Source organism: Mus caroli, unplaced genomic scaffold, assembly GCF_978045245.1.
Source record: "Mus caroli unplaced genomic scaffold, Mus_caroli_1 scaffold_6, whole genome shotgun sequence".
Taxonomy (NCBI): domain Eukaryota; kingdom Metazoa; phylum Chordata; class Mammalia; order Rodentia; family Muridae; genus Mus; species Mus caroli.
The window spans coordinates 13,380,390-13,405,247 of NW_028227261.1; the positions used below are offsets into that span (position 1 = coordinate 13,380,390).

Below are 24,858 nucleotides of genomic sequence, written 5' to 3' on the forward strand. Positions count from 1 at the left end.
TCATTTATATATATGGTATTACCTAATTTTAGAGTATTTCACATTATTTCTCTAAAAATCCTCTGTACCCATATCTCTATTTAAAGTGGTAAAATTTTACAACACTCTCATTTACCTAATTTTAGACTTTAAAACAATGCAATGTGCATGAAAACATAGAACCAGGCTCATTAAACCCTCACAGCTCTCTGTGTTCTGCCTTACCACCAAAACTTAGCTTCTGATTGGTTGCTTGTGTCCCAAACTGATGTTGCCTGGGATTATATTTATTATCTCCATTGTTAGAGTTCCCTTTCTGAAAACCAAAAAAAAAAATTCACACTATCCTGAATGCTCAGAGGCCCATTCAATGTAATATTCCCCCACAGCAGACTCCTAGTTATTTATTCACTCATGTATTAGTAAATTCAGAGTGGTGCTATGTCTTTATTTACTTATTCGGGAAGATGTTTTATTTGTTTGTTTTTGTTTTTTGACACATAGTTTTTATATGCATATTAATTTGAAACTCCTACTCTCACAAATCCTCCTAAATCTGTGATGGGACAGTAGCCAGCCTGAAAAGAGCAAATGTGGCCCTGGCAGACCCTTTCCTTGTTCCTAATCCTTGTGCCTGGCTGAAAACCATTAGATTACATTTCTAAATGTAGCACCCAAGATCCGTTCCTTTATTTGGTACTTCCTTTTCTTGAGTATCACTACCAGTGTAGCACTTTTAAGACTAGCAATGAGAAGTCTCTTTAGGCTTATGTAATTTTCCACCCCAATTAAAATTAAAATAATTTATTCTCACATGGGGTTTAACTTTCACCTCTATAACATGACTTTGACCTATAGGTTAGGTATTCTGTCTCTATCTATCCAGAAGTAGTATGTTGATCCTTTCATGCTCCTAAGCTCAAATATCCCTTTACCCTCTCCCTTGTTCTTTTCCCCTTCTGCTTTGTCTTCTACCTCCTGTCATTGTTTCTTATCACTTGTCCTTTGTCCCTCTGAGGCATATAGATCTCCTTTGTGCTGAGATCTTGGGTTTGATTGTATCTCAGGCAGACTCTACATAATAGGTCATCCAGAGTCCACTCAGAAACATCTTTCATTCTCTATGGGCATCCCTCCAGAAAACTCATGGATTTAAATTGTCTCAGACTATTCATAGAATCTCATAAAGAACATCTTCGTACATTTCTTATTAAAAAAGAGAACTGCCAGTTGTGGTTGTGCACATATTTAATATCAGCTCACCAGAACTCTACAGAGGAAAATAAGACCCATAACAAGCAAGTCAGACAGAGCTCCATGGAATCAGAACCAGACACAGTAGCCAGGCTGGATGATGAAGAGATGGACTAAACTGAGTAAAGAGATTATAAATTCCATAGAGAAATCCTCTTCTCCACAGCCTGCTGCGAGTCACCTCAATATCTTAAAGATGCTGCACTACACATGAAGGTTGGGAGACCTCCATGAGGACCAGTCACTGGGAATCAGGATGGTGTTAGGACATATTTCTCTGATGAAGTAAAACTCTTCTTACCTAATATATAAACTGTTCTTGAAGTGTAAAGACCTAGATAGCTTAAGGTCACATCTTGTCTTTCTCACTTTGATATCAGATCTCTGAGTGTTTATATGTTGCAAATAATGCTTCCAGCTGAGTTTAAATACAAGGACATAGTTCCTGAAATGTGACTGTCTTGGTATTCACTTGGTCCTCCTATTCTTGACTGCTGAAGAGACCTGTGTTCTCCATATATCACTCAGTTGTTATGTGAATGTACTACATACAAATTTGTTTTACAAAACTTGAGCACTTTTTGCAGCCCCATGCTTTGGGTTCCATTTATGAGACCTGTTCATTAGATGCAAGGAAATGCTCAAATATGACACTGACTTAATTATGGTGATGAGGAATGAAGAAACCAGACACAGGTACATAAATACTGTGAATTATTAGGCTCTGTGTTTTTATAGAGATATATCACTAATGCAGAAAGTCATTACATTTATTGTATGCAGTCCACAGAGGGGAACAATATCCTCATGGATGTATGCCTCTATGGTAACACACTACACAACTACAAAAATTCTAGAGGAGAAAGAGTGATTGACACTTTTTGCAGATGCAACATTCGTTCACCATCTCACAGGAGGATCTTGCCTTTAGTGTGTCTCAGACATTAAGGTGATTGATATATACATACTCCTTCCAGCAACATATAATAACTTAAAATTTTATCAATCCCCAATACTAAGCTTCCATTTCTACATTCCACAGTTAATCCAACAGAAAGTATTTTTCAAAAAAGCAATGTTGTGTCTCCAGATTATAAACATAGGACCCACCACAGTTATAGCATTGGGTTGTAGCAAAAGTGACCTCCTTGGGCTGTCTTTTGGCCCTGAGTATATTCAGGAGCTCAGGACAAAACTTTTCTAATCTGTGTGATAGTATTATATCTCTGCTATCATAGCACTCCAGAGGGGCAGAATACAGCTCATGAGTTAGCTGGCTAAGCTTGGATGTGTGGTATAGAATTTTTTTTTCAGGAAAAGCAGAGAGAGTTCATTGTCATAGAAATTGACTTCAGTGACTTGTTAACACTGACTTATGGCAGGCAGTAGGCTGTTGAACTGAGATTCTCCCATTTCACATGACTTCAATATCAGGCCTTCCAGAGTATGTCTAACTCTCTCAAGGAGAAACCCAAGAGGCTCAAGGAGTAAATGACTTAAAGGTTATTACTACGGTCCAGACATTTGAGCTCCAAAATATTCAGGCAGTAGGGCAGGTAATCCAAGTCTGACTGTAAGAGGTAACAGTTAGTGATGCAAAGTATCTCGAAGGGCTTTTTCAGGCACCTGGAGAGAGAAGAAATGTTTGCTTTCAGGCAAATGGTATTGAAAAGGGTGGATTGGATTAGCAGGTAAGCAGATGACATTCTCCAAAACTTATTCTGACTATACATTGAAGTCAACCCCACCCTGGACATGGCCTTCTGTTGTCTGCTCACAAAACTCAGACCATTCTAGTCAATATCCTGTCAATATCAACATGATTCAGGACCTGGCAGGAAAGCACACCAATGGATATATCAGGCCAACTTGGTGCATGTAGGAAGAACTACCTACTTCAAATAAAATTCAACTACTTCCTATTGCTATTTTTAGATGTTCTCAGAGGTCCTGTTCCTCCAATATCCATGATCCTGCCTTCACCATGAAATCCAGTGGTGCATATTTCTCATCTACTCAACCTGTTTCTGGACTCAAAACATGAGCAACGAGGGCAATGATTATGCCTGGTCATATATATCTTATCTCAGAGCCCATCTTCTCTCATATGCTATGTTTCTAATATTGCTAGTTTATGGTGGCCAGACCATTATGGACTCCCTAGCTTGCAAAAATAAAAATAACCAAACAAAGGAAAGAGAAAATCAAAGAAAAACTATGTGCTTTCTGTGGTCTACTAGATCCCCTCAGTCCTTACATACCTGAGACATTCTTTCAGGTTGCCTTCTATAAAAGGGACATCATTTATACAGAGTTTCTTGAGATGGTGGTGTGTGGGAAGTTGAGATATCAATGTGATCACTTTCTCCTCATCAAGATTTCTAGATTCACCCATACTGACAGTACCTTTGATTTCATCTAGTTTGAGTGTAATAAGATTGTTTATCTGTTTCAGGTAAGGGTTAAGAAAATCCAAATCTTCCAGGCAAAGACAACATAACTCCAGCTCTTGTATACAGTCTGCATGTACAATTTTGAAGATTTCTATAACTGTGGTGTTGGTTAAGCCCTGAATCTTCAGCTTTCTACAACATAGATGAATAGAATCTTTTCTCTGATGGGCCCACTGCAACAAGTATGTAGCACATTCACCAAGACTGCCCTCCATGAGTTTGAGATGAGTTATCACCTTCAATTCTTTCTTCACCCTACAGTCAGGCTGTTTCTGTTCCATGAACTCTGATAAGCCATCAACTTCATGGGATCCAGGTCATATTCCATGCAAACCATAGTCTGTATTCTTCCATTTGATCTCTTTGAGTTTGCACCTAATGTGGGAGAAATGAGTAAAATTTTCAGTAGGTAAGTGATGACATATACTATAGTCTTAATTTTTTCACATTTCACACTTCAGCTTTTTCTTTTAAAACTTTGCTTATTCCTGTGCCTAGAATCAAACCCTGAGCCTCATGCTGAGAAAATGAATAGCATTCTTTGTAAGAAGGACATCTTTCACCCTGTCTTACTTCCCTTCATTCCAGGCCCCATAATCTCAACCTCATTTCACTTGAACCTTTGAGGGATGCAGGGGAAGGTCCATTCCTCTTTGGGTGTGTTTACTCTTTTCTACCTTCACTATTAAACATTATTTGCCCAGATAGCTGAGACTGACCCCAAGGGACTACACCCCTCAAAACCTCTTCATCCAGAAAAGAACAATACTGACTATGGGGTGAAGAAAAAGTTGAAGATCAGAGGCCTTTGATCCAACATTGGACAAATATTCTCTTTCCCTAGTTGCTCATTCTCAGCACTCAGAGAACCTTCCTCCAACCCCAGATGATCCTGCCTACCTGCAATGAACCATTTTTGAAGTCAGTATATCTATTCCCTGAAGAAGAGCCTTCAATGTATCCAGGGTCAGGTTCTTTATCATCATTCCTACAGAAAGGTATGGGAAGGGCCACAAGGGTATCATGGCCTTCAAGATCTTAGTATGACCATTAATGAAGGCCTCCTCAAACATCACTGGGAACAGCATATTGGGTAGGTCCTTGAGAGCAGAAATGGCCAAGGCCTCCTCCCTCAGTAGCCTCTGACTTGCCAGTTTCATGAGGGAGGGTGGGGAGTTGACATTCATTGTGTCTTCTTCCAAAGAGTCATTCTAGGGAAGCCAGGAGAAAAATATAGTATTAATGACAAGAAACATCGGAAGCCTTTTGGTCCACTCAGGGAAGTATGAGGGCTAGATCTCTCGTGCTGAGGATGCAGAACTCAGTTTACCAATTTGAGCATGCTCAGCTGTTTTTTTTCCTTTGTTCTTTGAAATAATAATAATAATTTGATATATATCTTTACAGAATGACCTATATCTTTGGCTGTCCTAAAACTTGCTTTATAGACCACAGTAGACTGAACCCAACAGAGAATTGTGTATCTGTGTCTCACAATTTCTGGAAATACATGTGTGTTCAATCACTGCCCAGCCTGTGCCACCATAGTATGTCTATCCATAACTGCTTGGTCTTGATTGCTTTGATTTTAAAGCCATAGTTCTCTATGGTAGTGTGAAGGGTCTCCATTGTATCCTAGTTCCCAAAGTCCACATCATATTGCAGGCACTGCTTGGGGAATAAATCCCACTGGGAAGGGATCACCAGGATCTCTGAAGCCTCAATCAGTTGTTGGATGATGAATAGACTGTGCTTATCTATCCAGGCCCTCAAAGAAAATCAATTTCCAAAGTTTCCACAACCTTCATTTATCCAGCTTATTGCATGGAATAAGTTACAGCATCTTTGACATTCCCATCATTAGTTATTGATATCAATCTTTGATTATGACCATATAGGCCTTTTGGAGAAGGTGTTGGTAAGGTTCAGAGCTTGAGGTCTGAAAACTACAAAGCTAAGTAGAGATGGAAAGAAATACTAAATTTAGCAACCCTTCAGTAGCCACTGGCATGGTCTGTAACCCTTTCTAAAACATTGAGAAAGAAAATAATATGAGGTGGAAATTATAATTCATATGCTGAAGGCAGGAGGCTCACTAGCTCAATGTCATAATTGGTTCCTTCTACAGCACCAGAACAGATAGTCTGAGACCTGTAGAACAAAGAAATACACAAAAAAGGAAGGAAGGAAGGAAGGAAGGAAGGAAGGAAGGAAGGAAGGAAGGAAGGAAGGAAGAAAGAAAGAGCAGAAATTGTTATTTTAAGTGATATTCATATTTTTCACTGAACAATCAATAAAAAATTGCAGGATTCTTCCTGAAAATTTGAACACATTCTGCATTTCTTCAAAAGAATAGACCATGTATAAATCAGCAGATAGGAATACCTTAATTGTTTTTGCTTTTTATTGGTTGTTTTGTTTTGCTTGTTTGGGACATGATCTTATCCTCAGTTGTTTGAAACATGCTATATAAATTAGGCTGCCATGGATCTTAGAGAGTATCCAGCCTCTGCATTCCTGTTGCAGTCAAGGGTGGGTACAGAAGAAGAGGAAGGAGTGAGATGTGATTATAATATTATATCTACTAAATACACACACATACACACATATACATATATCATACATACATACATACATGTGCAAGTACATCTACACTACATAAACACATATATGTATGTATTTGTATATATAGGGTTTTCCTGTAAGTTTGAGGACATCCTGAGTTCCATTACAATAAGAGACTATTTTCAGAGACCAGATGGAAATACCATTTGTTTTTTGGTATTTTGTGTTTGTTTGCTTGTTTTGCATTATTTATTTAAGTATCTATTTATTGATTTAATGTATATGAGTACACTGTCCCTGTCATCCAACACACCCAAAGAGGGCATCAGATCCCATTACAAAGGGTTGTTAGCCACCATGTATTTACTGGAAATTAAACAGAATCCCTTTGGTAGAACACTAAGTGTTCTTAACTATTGACACATCTCTCCAGCCCCTTGTTTTTCCTTTTATTAAAGACACATATAATATCTGGCTATTTTGACACTCACAGCCTTCCTCTGCCTCCATGTTGCTGGGATTAAAAACACACCAAAGGATGTCAGGTTTAAAGTGGCATAAAGGAAATTACCCAAGTCTCTTTGAGTAACTCACATCTGACATTCCAGCCTAGAGTGCCTAGAATTGAAGGTCACCCTTACATTCTTAGTTAGACTATCTCAAGAAACAAAAGCAAACTACATAAAACTGAAAAATCCCACAGAAACCACTATGACCTAACTAATAATTAGATGTAATTGAGAACACACTTGGATATTCTGGTTAAGCAGACTCAGGTGGGTGAGGTAGGAGAGTCTCAGAAAATTTAAGGCCTGACAATCTTTTATGTATTTATGTATTTATGTATTTATGTATTTATTTATTTATTTATTTAATATTCCAGCCATTCCCTCCCTCCCAAAGTCCATTATCTAATTCCTCCTCCCTATTTCTTTCAAGAGGGTGATTCCCTTACCCCCATCCCCTCAGGCATTCCTCTTTTCTAGGGCCTCAAGTCTTTCCCACTGAAGCTAGACCAGGCAGCCCTCTGCTATATATGTACTGGGGGCTTTGGACCAGTCTGTGTATGCTGCCATGTTGGGTGGCTCTGTTTGTGCCATCCAGGTTAGTTGAGATTGGTGGAATTACTATGTGGTCACCCTCTCCTTCAGCTTCTTCAATCCAGTCCCTAATTCAAAGGTAGAAAAATCTCTAATGACCAAAGCACTCAAAGAAATGTTCAAAGTCCTTAGCCTTCAGGGAAATGCAAATCAAAATGACCTTAAGATTCTACCTTATGACAATCAGAATGTCTAAGATCAAAAACTCAAGTGACTGCACATGCTGGTAAGGATGTGGAGGAAGAGAAGACTCCTCCATTTCTGGTGGGGTTACAAAGTGGTGCAAATGCTCTTGAAATCAATCTGGTTGTGCCTCAGAAAATTGGAAACACGTTTACCTAATGAGCCAGCTGTACCACTCCTGGTCATATACCCAAAAGTTGCCTCACCATACCACAAGGATACTTGCCCATCTATGTTCCTAGCAGTCTTATTTGTAATAGCCAGAAGCTGGAAACAACCCAGATATTGCTCAACTGAAGAATGGATACAGAAAATGCAGTTCATTTACACAATGGAATACAATCTGGCTAATAAAAACTGAGGACATCAAGAATTTTGGAGTCAAACATATGGAACTAGAAAACATCATCCTGAGTGAGGTAATGCAGACCCAAAATAACATGCATGGTATATACTAACTGGTAAGTGTATATAACCTAAAGATTACAGAATATCTATGATACAGGCCAGGGAAACTAACTTTGCATGAACTCATCTTAATAAGGAAGAACCACCAAGTATTACATATTATGAAAAAAATTTCAAGTGAGGACAAGGCTAGACTAGGTTGCATGAGATGAGGTATCCTAATGGAGCTGAGGTGCTTACCTGATCTGGACAATGGCAACAGATCACCATATTCTGCCATGGGAAAGCTGTAACTGCATGCTTCAAGACATTTAGAGTTTCTCTGCCTACTATGACTCTTTATATAGCTTTCAGCTGAACCCTCCCTTTATAGCCACACCCTGCCAGCAAAAATGGGCTTCTGTTTCAATAGTCTCTAGCCAGTTGCTCTTTTTCAGATTTGGATGCTGAAGGTAAATTAGATCAGATCCTTACAAAAGAAGATTCTTCTGCCAGACAGAGTAAAGAACTGATCTATTGATGCAAAGTGGTTTGGATCATGCCTTTCATCACAGCAATTGTAAAGCAGAGACAGGTGGATCGCTGAGTTCAAGACCACGTTTATACTCCAAGCATATAGCACTTATCCAAACTCATTGTACTCTACATTGAAGTCAACAACCAGGACATGGCCTTTTGTTTTCTGCCTACACAGTTCATAGCATGCTAGACCTATGCCTGTATCAGCATGGTCATGGCAGGAAACCACAGCAATGTCTGTGTAAGACCAACATGGTGCTTGTGGGAAGGTCTCTTGTAAATGCCATATGATCTCACCCTTATCCCGGTCCCAGCCCAGTGATTCCTGTGTTTTCTCCTCAGTACTTGAGCCCTTCATGGAAAATGAGATTGAAAAAACCAAGTTAGGGAGCATGTGGGGGAGTCATCTTGGATCCTGGATCCCTCAGAGACTAGTCTGCGCAGGTGAAAGTGTGGACTACAGAAGCTAACAGCTTCTGGGACAGGCAGAAGCCACACAGCTTCTGGGGCAGACCCCGTTTCAGGCTCCAGATATCTGGGCACCTTCCCTGCCTGAGGAGAGGTATCCACCCTGCCTGGGTGGGCTTTGCTGGAAGACTTTAGGGAGTCATCTCTGGCCCACGATCTCTCAGCGACTAGACTGTGTAGGTGAGAGTGCCAACTACTGAAACAACACAGCTTCTGGGACAGGTGGAAGCAACAGGCACTGTTTCAGGCCTAAATCTTCTGCCATGAGGCAGGTCTGAACGCCAGATATCTGTGTACCTTCCCTGCAAGAGGAGAGCTTGCCTGCAGAGAGTACTCTGACCACTGAAACTCAGGAGAGAACTAGTCTCCCAGCTCTTCTGATAGAGGCTAACAGAATCAGAGGAGGAACAAGCTCTAACCAGAGACAACTATAACAACTAACTCCAGAGATTACCAGATGGCTAAAGGAAACATAAGAATCTTACTAACAGAAAATAAGACCACTCACCATCATCAGAACTCAGCACTCCAACCTCGCCCAGTACTGAATACCCCAACACACCTGAAAAGCTAGAACCGGATTTAAAAGCATATATCATAATGATGGTAGAGGGCATCAAGAAGGACTTTAATAACTCACTTAGATATACAGCAGAACATTGCTAAAGAGATACAAGTCCTTAAAGAAAAACAAGAAAACACAAGCAAACAGGTAGAAGTCCTTAAAGAAAAACAGGAAAACACATCCAAAAAGGTGATGGAATTGAACAAAATCATACAAGACCTAAAAAGGGAAGTAGACACAATAAAGAAAACCCAAAGTGAGTCAATGCTGGAGATAGAAACGCTAGGAAAGAAATCAGGAAACATAGATTCGAGCATCAACAACAGACTACAAGAGATGGAAGAGAGAATTTCAGGTGCAGAAGATTCCATAGAGAACATCAGCACAACAATCAAAGAAAATGCAAAATGCAAACAAATCCTAAGTCAAAACCTCAAGGAAGTCCAGGACACAATGAGAAGACTAAACCAATGGATAATAGGAGTAGATGAGAATGAAGATTTTCAACTTAAAGGGCCAGCGAATATCTTCAAAAACTTATAGAAGAAAACTTCCCAAACCTAAAGAAAGAGATGCCAATGAATATACCAGAAGCCTACAGAACTCCAAATAGACTGGATCAGAAAACATATTCCTCCTGACACATAGTAATCAGGACAGCAAAAGCACTAAATAAAGATAGAATATTAAAAGCAGTAAGGGAAAAAGGTCAAGTAATATAGAAAGGCAGGCCTATTAGAATTAATCCAGACTTTTCACCAGAGACTATGAAAGCCAGAAGATCCTGGACAGATGTTATACAGACACTAAGAGAACACAAATGCCAGAACAGGCTACTATACCCAGCCAAACTTTCAATTACCATAGATGGAAAAACCAAAGTATTCCATGACAAAACAAATTCACACATTATATTTCCATGAATCCAGCCCTTCAAAGGATAATAACAGAAAAAAAAAAAAACAATAAAAGGACAGAAACTATGCCCTAGAAAAAGTAAGAAAGTAATCCTTCAACAAACCTAAAAGAAGAGAGCCACAAGACAGAATGCCAATTCTAACAACAAAAATAATAGGAAGCAACAATTACTTTTCCTTAATATCTCTTAATATCAATGGACTCGATTCCCCAATAAGAAGACATAGACTAACAGACAGGCTACACAAACCGGACCCAACATTTTGCTGCTTACAGGAAACTCATCTCAGGGAAAAAGACAGACACTACCTCAGAATGAAAGGCTGGAAAGCAATTTTCCAAGCAAATGATCTGAAGGACCAAGCTGGAGTAGTCATTCTGATAACTAATAAAATCGACTTCCTACCCAAAGTTATCAAGAAAGACAAGGAGGGGCAGTTCATACTCATCAACTGTATAATCTTCCAAGAGGAACTCTCACTTCTGAATATCTATGCTCCAAATGCAAGAGCATCAACATGCATTAAAGAAACTTTAGTAAAGCTCAAAGCACAGATACACCTCGCACAATAATAGTGGGAGACTTCAACACACCACTTTCATCAATGGACAGATCCTAGAAACAGAAACTAAACAGGGACACAGTGAAACTAACAGAAGTTATGAATCAAATGGATTTAACATATATCTACAGAACATTTTACCCTAAAACAAAAGAATATACCTTCTTCTCAGCACCTCATGATACCTTCTCCAAAACTGACCATATAATTGGTCACAAAACAGGCCTCAAAATATACAAAAATATTGAAATTGTACCATGCATCCTATCAGATCACCATGGACTTAGGCTGATCTTCAATAAAAACATAAATAATAGAAATACAACATTCACATGGAAACTGAACAACACTCCCCTCAATGATACCTTGGTCAAGGAAGGAATAAAGAAAGAAATTAAGGACTTTTTAGACTTTAATGAAAATGAAGCCACAACATACCCAAAGTTATGGGACACAGTGAAAGCATTTCTAAGAGGAAAACTCATAGCTCTGAGTGCCTCCAAAAAGAAACTAGAGAGAGCACACACAAGCAGTTTGACAACACATTTAAAAGCTCTAGAACAAGAGGAAGCAAATTCGCCCAAGAGGAGTAGATGACAGGAAATAATCAAACTCAGGGGCAAAATCAACCAAGTGGAAACAAGAAGAACTATTCAAAGAATCAACCAAACAAACAGCTGGTTCTTTGAGAAAATCAACAAGATAGATAATCCCTTAGCCAGACTCACTAGAGGACACAGGGACAGCATCCTACTTAACAAAATCAGAAATGAAAAGAGAAACAACAACAGATCTTGAAGAAATCCAAAACACCGTCAGATACTTCTACAAAAGGCTATACTCAATAAAACTGGAAAACCTGGATGGAATGGACAAATTTCTAGACAGATACCAGGTACCAAAGTTAAATCAGGATCAGATTAATGATCTAAACAATCCTATATCCCCAAAGAAATAAAAGCAGTCATTAATATTCTCCCAAATAATGAGATCCCAGGATTAGATGGGTTTAGTGTAGAGTTCTATCAGACTTTGAAAGAAGATCTAATTCCTGTTTTTCACAACTATTCCACAAAATAGAATCAGAAGGTACTCTACCCAATTACTTCTATGATGCCACAATTACTCTGATGCCTAAACCACAGGAAGACCAAATAAAGATAGAAACTTCAGACCAATTTCTCTTATGAGTATTGATGCAAAAATACTCAATATAATTCTCCCTAACTGAATCCAAGAACACATCAAAACAATCATTCATCCTGACCAAGTAGGTTTTATTTCAGGGATGCAGGAATGGCTTAATATACAGAAATCCATCAATATAATCCACTACATAAACTCAAAGTCAAAAAGAACATGATCATCTCCTTAGATGCGGAGTAGGCATTTGACAAAATCCAACACCCATTCATGATAAAAGTCTTGGGAAGATCAGAAATTCAAGGCCTATACCTAAACATGATAAAAGCAATCTACAGTAAACCAGTAGCCAACATCAAAGTAAATGGTGAGAAGCTGGAAGCAATCCCACTAAAATCTGGTTCTAGACAAGGCTGCCCACTTTCTCCTGACCTATTCAACATTGTACTTGAAGTTGTAGCCAGAGCAATTCGAAAACAAAAGGAGAAGGGGATACAATTTGGAAAGGAAGAAGTCAAACTATCACGTTTTGCAGATGATTTGATAGTATATATAAGTGACCCTAAAAATTCCACCAGAGAACTCCTAAACGTGTTAAACAGCTTCAGTGAAGTAGCTGAATACAAAATTAACACAAACAAATCAATGGCCTTTCTCTACACAATGGATAAACAGGGTGAGAAATAAATTAGGGAAAAAACACCCCTCTCAATAGTCACAAATAATATAAAATACCTTGGTGTGACTCTAAGGAAGTGAAAGATCTGTATGATAAGAAATTCAAGTCTCTGAAGAAAGAAATCAAAGATGATCTCAGAAGATGGAAAGATATCCCATGCTCATGGACTGGCAGGATCAACATTGTAAAAATGGCTATCTTGCCAAAAGCAATTTACAGATTCAATGCAATCCCAATCAAAATTCCAAATCATTCTTCAACGACTTAGAACGGGCATTTTGCAAATTCATCTGGAATAACAAAAAACCTAGGACAGCAAAAACTCTTCTCAAGGATAAAAGAACCTCTGGTGGAATCACCATGCCTGACCTAAAGCTGTAGTACAGAGCAATTGTGATAAAAACTGCATGGTACTGGTGAAAGACCCCCGGAGGGCAGACACTCACTCAAGCCTCGGGACAGCCGCGCACCCAAGAAGACACTGAGACCGAACTTAAGATGTAGAGAGTAAGATTTAATAAAGCAACAACAAGAAAGCACATAAAAAGCACATAAACCAGAGCTCTGGGGTCGAAACTCATACACCCAGCATGGTGTAGAGGAGAATCGGCGACGACCCAAACTTTTCTCAGGCTTATATAGAAAAAAACCAAGGGGAGGAGTGGGGCAGGAAAAGTACAAGTTTGCGTCACTAAGGGGTTTTGCCAAAGGTGTTTTACGTAACCAAGGAGTCGTGTCCTATATTTTGGCAATGTACCCGATCTATTGGAACATTCTGGGGTAGTACCAGGAGGCCCTTATCTCAAAAATGTTCTTGGAACAGTCCTCAGTTAGGAGGGGTAGGACTAGGTTTGTTCCAGGAGACCCTTATCTAAAAAATGTTCCTGGAACAGTTTTCAATTGGGAGGGGATCGGACTCTGGGGTGAAGAGTTCAGGTGTCCAGTAATTTTCTTCTTTCACTGGTATAGCAACAGACAAGTAGACCAATGGAATAGAATTGAAGACCGAGACATGAACCCATAAACCTATGGTCACTTGACTTTGACAAGGGATCTAAAACCATCCAGTGGAAAAAAAGACAGCATTTTCAACAAATGGTGCTGGCACAACTGGCGGTTATCATGTACTAGAATGAGAATTGATCCATTCCTATATACTTGTATTAAGGTAAAATCTAAGGTGATCAAGGAACTCCAATAAAACCAGAGAGAGTGAAACTTATAGAGGAGAACTTGGGGAAATCCTCGAAGATATGGCAGAGGGGAAAAAATCCTGAATAGAACAGCAATGGCTTGTTCTGTAAAATCGAGAATCAAGAAATGGGACCTCATAAAATTACAAAGCTTCTGTAAGGCAAAAGACACCATCAATAAGACAAAAAGACCACCAACAGATTGGGAAAGGACCTTTAACTATCCTAAATCAGATAGGGGACTAATATCCAATATATATAAGGAACTCAAGAAGGTGGACTCTAGAAAATCAAATAACCCCATTAAAAATGGGGCTCGGAGCTAAACAAAGAATTCTCACCTGAAGAATACCGAATGACTGAGAAGCACCTGAAAAAATGTTCAGCATCTTTAATCATCAAGGAAATGTAAATCAAAACAACCCTGAGATTCCACCTCACACCAGTCAGAATGGCTAAGATCAAAAGTTGAGATGACAGCAGATGCTGGCGAGGATGTGGAGAAATAGGAACACTCCTCCATTGTTGGTGGGATTGCAAGCTTTTACAACCACTCTGAAAATTAGTCTGGCAGTTTCTCAGAAAATTGGACATAATATTCTAGTGGATTCTGCAATACCTCTCCTGGGAATATATCCAGGAGATGTTCCAACTGGTAATAAGAACACATGCTCCACTATGTTCATTGCAGCCTTATTTATAATAGCCAGAAGCTGGAAAGAAAGTATATGTTTCTCAACAGAGGACTGGATACAGAATATGTGGTACATTTACACAATGGAGTACTACTCAGCTATTGAAAAGAATGAATTTATAATATTCCTAGGCAAATGGATGGACCTGGAGGGCATCATCCTGAGTGAGGTAACCCAATCACAGAAAAATTCACATGATATGTACTCACTGATAAATGGATATTAGCCCAGAAACTTAGAATACCCAAATACAAGATAGAAGTTGCAAAACACTTGAAACTCAGGAAAAAGGAAGACGAAAATGAGGACACTTTGCCCACTCTTAGAATTTGGATCAAAACACCCATGGAAGGAGTTACAGAGACAAAGTTTGGAGCTGACACAAAAGCATGGACCATCTAGTGACTGCCATACCTGAGGATTCATCTCATAATTAGTCTCCAAACGCTGACACCATTGCATACACCAGCAAGATTTTGCTGAAAGGACCCTGATATAACTCTCTCTTGTGAGGCTATTCTGGGGCCTGGCAAACACAGAAGTAGATGCTCATACCCAGCTATTGGATGGAACAGAAGGCTCCCCAATGGAGGAGCAAGAGAACGTATCCAAGGTGCTAAAAAGGTCTGCAACCCTATAGGTGGAACAGCAATATGAACTAACCAGTACCCCTGGAGTTCGTGTCTCTAGCTGCATATGTATCAGAGGATGGCCTAGTCGGCCATCATTGAGAAGAGATGGCTCTTGGTCTTTCAAAATTTATATGCCATAGTACAGGGGGAACACTAGGGCCAAGAAGTGTGAGTGGAGGGGGGCGTGTCTGGCAGACTTTTGGGATAGCATTTGAAATGTAAATGAAGAAAATACCTAATTAAAAAATAATAACAACAACAAAAAAAAAGAAAAAAAGAAAAGAAAAAAGAAAAAGGAAAAAACCAAGTTGGTAATTCTTACCTTTCTCCTCTATGTAGTTTTTCCCAACATTCATTTGTGTTGGATGCCTTTTTCTTTAATTTATGACACTGGGTCTCGCTACACAGCCCAGAATGGTCTGAAAGTCTAGAGCATCCTGTCTCAGTGTGCAAAGTCCTCAGCTACCACAGAACATAAGAGAGAGTTCTCCTCTTTTATGGAAAGGAGGGAATGCAATGCAAGCTGCAGCATTCAGTGGCATGTCTCTCTCAGATTCACAGTCTCCCAGGGTACTCTTAAGTTAGGACATGGCTGCAGAGATGCTTAGAGAAAATGTAATGTCTTGGTTCACTTTTAAATTTCAGACACAATCTGAATGTGCAGCCAGGTGATAATAAGTTCACACACCTTCTACCCGATTCTCCAAATTAGTATAATAAAGCCCACTGTCACACAGGATGTTATAATAACTTCAGAAGGAAAGAGTAAGGTCATACATTTCAGAGATTCTCCTCAGTCCATCATTGACAGAATCATTGTGTGGAAAGCAGGACCTAGGTTGTAGGGCATAAGTCAGTAGTACTGCCTCATTTGAATGACTTAATCAGTGTCTTTTTGCCATGACAACAGGCTGGGCACAATGCCTTCTCCTGAAAAACCTTTGCAAAGGGAAATGAGATTCAAAGGAGCAGGGTTTGCTACCTGGTGTGACAAAGGTTAATTTTATCTGGGTCAGTTCTTATGAGAGCCTCCATACCCTGAGACTGATGTGTGTTTGGACTTGAGACAGCTAGAGAGTACAACAGTGCACAAGTAATTCTCTAGTATTGCATATCAGGGACTCTGGCCTTCTGGTCGTTTCTGGGATGGGGAAGACTTACATTTCCTAGGACATAGCGTGAATATATTGCATCTGAGTGCTTTACCAGACCCCTTCTGACTCAGACATGTCCCTGTGGACAGGTATTTTCAGTGATGTCCATAGCTCCTGGATACACAGAGCCTAAACGCAGCCCAAGGCAATACAAGGCATAGGAACCAACAGCTTCAGTCCAGTCCTATCAGCAGGCAGATATTAGGCAGGAACCTGCAGCAGTAGTTCAATCCTGTAGAAAACATTAGGGTTGCCAGTTGTCTTCAGGAGATGCCACGGAAGTAGCAAGCTGGCACAAGAATTTCACAGGCAGTTCTTGGCAAGTTTCTCTCAATAGCAGTATTATCACAAGTTGAGGTCAAGTTTGCTATGTAAGGCAAACCAATACATGGGTGCTGTTAGCAGAAAATAGTGGGCTAGAGCAATCCAAACAAAGCTCACTGTTGTTCTTCCGCTGTGTGTGGGGTCATATTTACTCCTTTATCAAGCAACCTTTACATTCTGCTATATTAAATAATCCCGTCGTCACCTGTGTCTGTTTCAGGAAATTATTCTTTCATGTGTCTGCTTTAGGGAGACATTCTTTCACCTGTGGGTCTCAGCAAAATATCATTAAATATAAATCACTTTCCAAATAATCTAGAAGTCTCTACTTCTGTAGGGAGGTAGATGCAGGGAGATCTCTGAGTTGGAGGCCAGGATTTTCTACAGAGGAAGTTCCAGTACACCCATCAATACACAAATAAGCTGTGAAAAGAAGGAAAGAAACAAAGAAAGAAGGCCAAAATCCAAAAAAATGGAAAATTAGAATAAAAAGCTTATATATGAAATGCATTTGTGAATATTTAATAACATGATTGTTCCAGTCTGCTGGGCATGAATAAAATACTGCTTATAATTTTAGTGATCAGGTCTTTTATATGCATTTATTTATTTGTTTATTCATTCATTCATTCATTCATTCACTTATACATAAATTTCAGGGTGATGATCTCATTTGTCACACTTAAAGTTTTTCTCATTTTAAATAATGTGTATGTGTGCATCTTTAATGAGAAATGTTAGCATAGATGAAAATTCCCAGAGTCTAAAGTAGTTGGATCCCTCTGGTTCTGTAGTTTTAGGTGGTTGTGAACTGATATGGGCACTTGAAATTTTACTTGGGTCTTTTGAAAGACCAGTCTGTGGTCTAAACATGTGAGCCATCTCACAAATATTAATGAAGATGTGGTATTACTTTCTACAGATATGAATGGCTTGGGAGTTCCTATATAGACCAGGTTAGCCCTGAACACAGAGATTAGCTTAGCTCTGCTCCTCGAGCACTGAAATGAAAGGATCACACAGGCATGCTTGACTAAGAATTTGTTTGTTTGCAAAGAGAAAGTGACAACACCATTTCTACCTCCTGTTTTGATAAGTGTGAGCCAACATCCTGTCTCAATTTCACTATGTTTTTAAAACAGGCTCTGACATGTAGTTCTGGCTTTTCTGAACCTTTTTATATAGCCCAGGATAGCCATAAAAACACAAAGATCATCCTTCTTTCTCAAATATGCTGAGACTAAATATGTGTTCCACCATATATGGTTCAGCTCAAATTATTGGCATCCATTATTTAGGGTCCTGGCTGGTTTCTTCTCAGACTCCCTCTTTTGAATTAAAGACATCATTTCTATCCATGATGCAAATTGAAAACTGTTTTAAATGACACATAAGCCTTTGCTATGTTTGGATCATTCAGCAGAAGCTGAGAAATTGTCATGAGACTGTTTGAACCTTGAAGAAATGTTGCCTCTTTGGAATGTCTGCACTTGGTGCTATGTGAGAGCTTGCAGCTACACTCATCTTAGGTCTAAGACACTCCTGGCAAACCTGGAGTTCTTTTTTTGACTATGGCTAGCCAAGGTCAAAAGGGACTGAGAATTTTTTTGGTTGTCTGCTCTCATGAGCAGTTAGGGCAAGATAACCTTGGTAGCTTGAATCCTTTCCCAACCCCAATTAATTTCATATAATATTTGAATAAAATAGCTAGAGTGAACTAGCTAGGGGTCAGTCCTGCTGAGAAGATGTACCCCTTGGCACCTTCAGAAATGAAGGCTTAGCATCTTGGTGATCTTCTCTGTCTACTGTGCCACCTACTACCAACATCAATCAACACCATCTGGAGAATGTATGTACAGACCTGCTGCCCCACAACCATAATTGCAAGCCATCCTCCTGTCTCAGCCCTCTTGAGTAGCTAGCTAATACAACTGAAGAATGACAGAACATGCAACTCAGCTATATATTCAGGAATAATGCACAGTTGTGACAATGTGTTTGTCACAAAGTCCTTGGAGGATAATTTTTGGAGGTTCTGTGTGCATGTCTAGTATCAGAAAGAGAGTAACGCCAATGAGACACACACTTAGAACCTTGTGCACTGCTTGTGAAAAAACTCAGCCAGGTGTGTTGGTTTAGAACAGTCATTCTATCAAGTGGAATGCTCAGGCAGAAGTTGTGCGGGGAATTGGGGTTTCAGATTAACCTTAGCTACATATCAAGACTTTGTCTAAACACATCCTAATAATTAGTACATAAATATCTACTAAATGAATGTTTGGGGAGTTTAGCTAAAGGGCTCTTGAGTGTCACTCTAGTTTTAGTTTTGTGCCTTTACAAAAGGAAATCTTTAGTCTAGACACTTCCAATAAATTTGTTGTGATCTGCCTGTATCTTATTATGGAGTGATGAGATTCATGTGTGTGAATTGTAAACATGGCGATTTCTTTCTTTGCTTTGACACTAAGGCTCTCTATATAGCACTGAAGGTTCTGGCACTTTTCATGTAGTCAAGGCTGGACACATATTATTATTCTCTTCTTCTCCTTCTCCTTCTCCTTCTCCTTCTCCTTCTCCTTCTCCTTCTCCTTCTCCTTCTCCTTCTCCTTCTCCTTCTCCTTCTCCTTCTCCTTCTCCTTCTCCTTCTCCTTCTCCTTCTCCTTCTCCTTCTCCTTCTCCTTCTCCTTCTCCTTCTCCTTCTCCTTCTTCTCCTCCTCTTCCTTCTCCTCCTTCTCCTCCTCTTCCTTCTCCTTCTCCTTCTCTCCTCCTCCTCCTCCTCTTCTTTCTCCTTCTCCTTCTCTCCTCTCACCTCTCCTCTCTCCTCTCCCTTCCCCTCCTCTCCTCACCTCTCCTCTCTTCTTTCTATCTCCCTTTCTTTCCTTTCCTTTCCTTTCCTTTCCTTTCCTTTCCTTTCCTTTCCTTTCCTTTCCTTTCCTTTCCTTTCCTTCCCTTCCCTTCCCTTCCCTTCCCTTCCCTTCCCTTCCCTTCCCTTCCCTTCCCTTCCCTTCCCTTCCCTTCCCTTCCCTTCCCTTCCCTTTCCTTCCTTCCTTCCTTCCTTCTTTTTCAATTTATTTTCTTCTTTCTCTCTCTCCCTTCTCTCTTTTCCTTCCAACCTTCCTTCCTTCCTTCTTTCTTTTTTGTAGGGCAGAAAAACGTTTATTTTTTTTTTCCTCAGAAGAAACAGAAATTAGGGATACATCTACAAACCACATTAACTTTCAGTTGATCACAACCCTTTTTGGATCAGCTGTTAAAAAATGTTAGGGGCTCTAACCAGTTTGAAGATGTTCACTCCAGACAGAATGTACATGGAAGATGCTTGAAGATTGCATATTTTTTCCCTGAGTGATGTGTAAGACAAACATAATTTACTGGGAGACATCTTTCCAAGCATCCCCCTCCATCTTCACATTGAAGGATATGCATCAAGCATTCATCTAGTCAGCACTCAGACCACATGCTACTTCTCCCTCTCAATCAATCTCGTTCCCAACCACTTGAGCTCACCAAGTCTTCATGGCTCTGGACCTAAAATACCTACAATGATCCTGTTTGTTCTTCAGGTTTCATCCCTTGTGAGTTAAGAATTCAGGCTCCCAGTAAATAAAACTTCCATGACTGTATTATGAGAGGCTAACCTTTTTGTCACCTCAGCCTATGGGGTGTTTTCAAATACATAAAGTGTTGTCAAGTCCAAAGAGATGAACATCAATAAGCAAATTAAGATCAGAGATAAATATAAAAGATACTAATCACTCCAGAAAGATGGCCTTATGGATGAGATGGGCAGGCAGGATCCTTCTTCCCCATTACATTCCTAGTGTTATGTTTCATGCCAATTTTTATCTTCAGCCTTGACTAAAGTCACATTTTGAGGCTAAAGCTTTCTAATGACCCCAGCTAAACACCTCCAGTTTACCAATGGCCTTTGTATAACTGGGTTTAACAAAACCTGTTTTTCTCTAAACTTAAGTGAACATATTACACTTGGAACAAATTATAATGCTATGATGAATCTCACTCAATTCTTGAAATCCTCAAGGGTACCTTTGATGCTTTTCCTATCAAAAATAGGATAACAATGGAAAACATGCCAATCCAAGAATGCCCATACATGGTCACTGTTGGTCACAGGGCTCAAAGAGGTAATATTATCCTCTAACAAGAAAGTTGTGCTGACTTTGATTGAGATGGGGGAGGGATTACTTTGGTTCGAAGTTTTGGGGATGTGGTGAGAGTTCTAATGTAGGTAAATAAAATGGTCAGTAAAGAACCCAGGGAGGAAATGTAGATGACTATATCTATAGGGTATAGAGACATATAGAGCCAACATATAAATGAAGGAGTGTAAGTATAGATTAATCCCATATGTCAGGTGGGACACCTAGATAGACCAATACAGAAATTCAAATCAAAGCTTAGCAATCATTAAAAAGAAATACTTTTTTTTTATTGACACTTGGCTTAAACTTGTGTTAAACAAGTAAACCCTGTGACTAGCACATGGCTAAGATTCTAGCCTACTTTCCCAAACCACTTTACAATTTAGTAAGTTACCAGTCGTTCAAATGTGTTACATCTGCCTGTGATCTTTAAATTAAAAAAAAAAAACAAAAAAACAAAACACAAAACAGATTGTACCTTTAATCCTGCATAGTTATAAATCTGATTTGTTCTACTACAACCTGTCCACCTGTACTAAAGATTCTGCATATCCACTAGAACTGACTATGACAAAGTTTAAATTAGAGAGTAACTTTGCTGCCTTCAGATAGTAACTGATAATGGGACGAGATAAGACTGCTAAGCTTCTATAAAGCAGGATTTCACCAAAATGGCAGTCTACACATTGAGAAAGTATCTTCACCAACCCACACAGATGGGTTTAGATGTTGACAGAGTGGTAACATCTAAAATTTATAAAGAAATCAGGAAGTTAGACACCATCAACACACATAACATAATTTCAAAATAGGGCACAAAGTTAAACAGCAAATGCTTAACAAATGAATCTCAAAAGATGGTGAAGCAATTAAAGAAATGTAGAAAGTTCTTAGTAATCAGAGAAATACAAATCGAAACAGCTTTTTGTTTCCATCTTACACCCATCAAATTGGCTCCAATCAAAATTCAAGTGATAGCACATGCTGGCCAGCGTATAAATAAAGCAAAGGGCACACTTCACCTTTGCTGTTGGAAGTGCAAACTTGTATGACCATATTGGAAACTATTTGACAGTTGCTCAGAAAACTAGGAATATAGTTCTACCACAGGATGCAGCCATTCCACTCCTTGGCATATACCCAAAAGATGCACCACCATATCACAAAAACCTTGTTCAACTATATTTATAGAAACTTAATTCAAAATAGACAAAAACTGTAAAAAGACTAGATGTCCCTCAACTGAAGAATGGATAACGAAAATGTGGTACATCTACACAATCAAATATTATTCACATGGTGAAATATTATTCAACTATGAAAAAAAAGTGGCATCATGAATTTTACAGGCAAATGGATGGATCTTAAGAATATCATTCTGAGCAGGATAACCCTGTCCCAAAAGGACAGGCATGGTAAGATTTCACTTATAAGTGGATTACAGAGTCAGAAATGTACTGCTACAGGGGCTAGAGAGTTGGCTCACTGGTTAAGAGCACTGACTGCTCTACCAAGGCTTTGAGGTCAAATCCCTGCAACTACATGGTGGCCCACAACCATCCATAATGAGATCTGATGCCCTCTTCTGGTGTTTCTGAAGACAGCTACAGTGTACTTACATATAATAGTTTTAAATCATTGGAACAAGTGGGGCCAGATTAAGCAAAATTCCTGAGTTCAGTTCCCAGCAACCACATGATGGGCACAACCATCTGTACAGCTACAGTGTACTCATATACATAAAATAAATAAATTTTTTTGGCTTGGATGCATATGATTTAATATAAAGGTTTTGAAAGTGACCTTTGCTTTTCAAACTTTTTTTATTACGTATTTTCCTCAATTACTATTTAAAATGCAAACCCAAACGTCCTCCATACCCTCCCCCCCACTTCCTTACCCACACATTCTCTTTTTTTTTTTTTTTTTTTTTTTTTTTTTTGGCTCTGGCGTTCCCCTGTACTGGGGCATATAAAGTTTGTGTGTCCAATGGGCCTCTCTTTCCAGTGCTGGCCGACTAGGCTATCTTTTGATACATATAAAGCTAGAGTCAAGAGCTCCGGGGTACTGGTTAGTTCATAATGTTGTTTCACCTATAGGGTTGCAGATCCCTTTAGCTCCTTGGGTACTTTCCCTAGCTCCTCCATTGGGAGCCCTGTGATCCATCCAATAGCTGACTATGAGCATCCACTTCTGTGTTTGCTAGGCCCCATCCTAGTCTCACAAGAGACAACTATATCTGAGTCCTTTCAGCAAAATCTTGCTTGTGTATACAATGGTGTCAGCATTTGGAAGCTGATTATGGGGTGGATCCCTGGGTATGGCAGTCTTTAGATGGTCCATCCTTTCATCACAGCTCCAAACTTTGTCTCTGTAACTCCTTCAATGGGTGTTTTGTTCCCAATTCTAAGAAGGGGCACAGTGTCCACACTTTGGTCTTCATTCTTCTTGAGTTTCATGCGTTTAGCAAATTGTATCTTTAATCTTGGGTATCCTAAGTTTTGGGAAATATCCACTTATCAGTGAGTACATATTGTGTGAGATCCTTAGTGATTGTGTTACCTCACTCAGGATGATGCCCTCCATGTCCATCCATTTGCCTAGGAATTTCATAAATTCATCATTTTTAATAGCTGAATAGTACTCCATTGTGTAAATGTACAACATTTTCTGTATACATTCCTCTGTTGAGGGGCATCTGGGTTCTTTACAGCTTCTGGCTATTATAAATAAGGCTGCTATGAACATAGTGGAGCATGTGTCCTACTTACCCGTTGGGACATATTCTGGATATATGCCCAGGAGAGGTATTGCTGGATCCTCAAGTAGTACTATGTCCAATTTTCTAAGGAACTGCCAGACTGATTTCCAGAGTGGTTGTACAAGCTTGCAATCCCACCAACAAGGGAGGAGTGTTCCTCTTTCTCCACATCCTCGCCAGCATCTGCTGTCACATGAATTTTTGATCTCAGCCATTCTTACTGGTGTGAGGTGGAATCTCAGGGTTGTTTTGATTTGCATTTCCCTGATGATTAAGGATGTTGAACATTTTTTCAGGTGCTTCTCTGCCATTCGGTATTCCTCAGGTGAGAATTCTTTGTTCAGTTCTGAGCCCCATTTTTAATGGGGTTATTTGACTTTCTGGAGTCCACCTTCTTGAGTTCTTTATATATATTGGATATTAGTCTCCTATCTGATTTAGGATAGTTAAAGGTCCTTTCCCAATCTGTTGGTGGTCTTTTTGTCTTATTGACTGTGTCTTTTGCCTTGCAGTAACTTTGCAGTTTCATGAGGTCCCATTTTTCAATTTTCGATCTTACAGCGCAAGCCATTGCTTCTCTATTCAGGAATTTTCCCCCTGTGCCCATATCTTCAAGGCTTTTCCCCACTTTCTCCTCTATAAGCTTCAGTGTCTCTGGTTTTATGTGAAGTTCCTTGATCCATTTAGATTTGACCTTAATACAAGGAGATAGGAATGTATTGATTCGCATTCTTCTACATGATAACAACCCCTAGGGCTAGCACCATTTGTTGAAAAGCTGTCTTTCTTCCACTGGATGGTTTTAGCTCCCTTGTCGAAGATCAAGTGACCATAGGTGTGTGGGTTCATTTCTGGGTCTTCAATTCTATTCCATTGGCCTACTTGTCTGTCACTATACCAGTACCATGCAGTTTTTATCACAATTGCTCTGTAGTAAAGCTTTAGGTCAGGCATGGTGATTCCACCAGAGGTTCTTTTATTCTTGAGAAGATTTTTTGCTATCCTAGGGTTTTTTTTTCCAGATGAATTTACAGATTGCTCTTTCTAATTCATTGAAAAATTGGGTTGGAATTTTGATGGGGATTGCATTGAATCTGTAGATTGCTTTTGGCAAGATAGCCATTTTTACAATGTTGATC

At 39.4% G+C, this 24,858-nt stretch overlaps 1 pseudogene; it reads right to left on the bottom strand.

Moving 5' to 3' along the window:
- Nucleotides 1-2,348: 2,348 nt before the first annotated feature.
- LOC110288830 (oogenesin-3-like) lies at nt 2,349-4,873 on the bottom strand (annotated as a pseudogene).
- Nucleotides 4,874-24,858: the final 19,985 nt, after the last annotated feature.